The sequence below is a fragment of the Nuphar pumila genome, chromosome 17 (assembly GCF_984573655.1).
Source record: "Nuphar pumila chromosome 17, dmNupPumi1.hap1.1, whole genome shotgun sequence".
Classification (NCBI taxonomy): Eukaryota; Viridiplantae; Streptophyta; class Magnoliopsida; order Nymphaeales; family Nymphaeaceae; genus Nuphar; species Nuphar pumila.
The window spans coordinates 20,133,823-20,135,217 of NC_143265.1; the positions used below are offsets into that span (position 1 = coordinate 20,133,823).

The window sequence follows — 1,395 nt, forward strand, 5'->3', positions numbered from 1 at the left end:
GTTTGGTCCTAACTGAGTTATATTGTTTTATGACTGGATTAAGGCCTAAACGGAGCCAACTGCCAACTATGATAAAATAATGTAAAAGCTTAAAACATGTTCCATTGGATAAATAACGAGTTAATATCAAAGTATTTTTAAAAAAGCAATGTTTTGAAAAATATTGTGATATTTTAGAGGTTATTTTGGTATTTAAAAAAATAAAATCACGGTGATTGACAAAGAGGCAAAAAATATAGATAATATTTATGAAAGGCAAAATGGGGCATTCCGAGAATCGAACTCGGGACCTCTCGCACCCAAAGCGAGAATCATACCACTAGACCAAATGCCCTAGATATGGGACTCACTGATATTTAGTAATATGATATTCAAATCAATCCCGACCCATTGGGATAGGTTGAAATGTGAAAAGGCCAGGTGCAAAATGATTGCACATATTTGTACATTAAGCACCAGGACCTGTCAGGTGTGGGACCCAATACCCGATGAAAAGTGATGGGATGCTTAATGCACAAATTTTTGTGCAATCATATTGCACCCAATCCGAAATAGACAATGTTTGAATATTCATCGAGTCCAAGTTTTAACATAGGGAAATGGGTCGATATGGGCTTGGAGCTGATTAAATTATGCCTGACCCAGGGCTCACTGAATCCGACTGACCTGACCTAGGTCCGACGAGCATTATAAAAATTGAGTTTGGTTCCGGGTCATATCCACCACAGAACTTCGGGTTGGATACGGGCTGAAAGGACTTCCTGCTTCTGGAAATCCATGAAAATCTGGAAAATATTGGAATGTGGGTCCTAGCAGCTTACAATTTGATTTTGATAGTAACTGGAGGTGCCAAATCCCAAAAATCTTGGTGGTACTTGTCCAAGTACTACTAGTTTAAAAAATCCAGAAAATTTAATAGTTTGAAGGAATGGTGTTTAACAGTTTATGTTTCAGAGCCATCAAAAATCCAAGAATATCCTGAAAATTTAATCTCTTTATTGAAAATCTCAAGAATGTTGGTTTAGGTCATGGTTCAAGGGTCCCTGGGACGTGATCCAGCTGAACATGCTCGACTACGCTAGTTTCAAGGGAATGCGTGTCCACGGACCCCACATTCTCGTAGCTAAACAGAGCAGAATGTACGTTCGTGGCCCGTCATAATTGGGGCCCAAGGACACATATTGGGGATGCAAATGGGTTGGAGCTCAGATCCCAATGGCATGCGTCTAATCCGGGTCACATTTGAAACAAATCCGAACGGCTCTATGTGGGTTGGAGCCAGCCTTGGATAAGCATCCAACCCTTCCCAAATCCACATTTTAAAAATATTTTTCACATTAAAAGCAATGGGTAAAAGCTCAGCTCATTACTGGATCGGGAACTTCATTATGATAT

General features: G+C 39.7%; 1 non-coding gene across 1 annotated transcript; it reads right to left on the bottom strand.

Annotated features, from left to right (window-relative positions):
• Window positions 1–262: 262 nt before the first annotated feature.
• On the bottom strand, window positions 263–334 carry TRNAP-UGG (transfer RNA proline (anticodon UGG)). The gene has a single exon. It is a non-coding gene; the product is annotated as a tRNA-Pro (tRNA).
• Window positions 335–1,395: the final 1,061 nt, after the last annotated feature.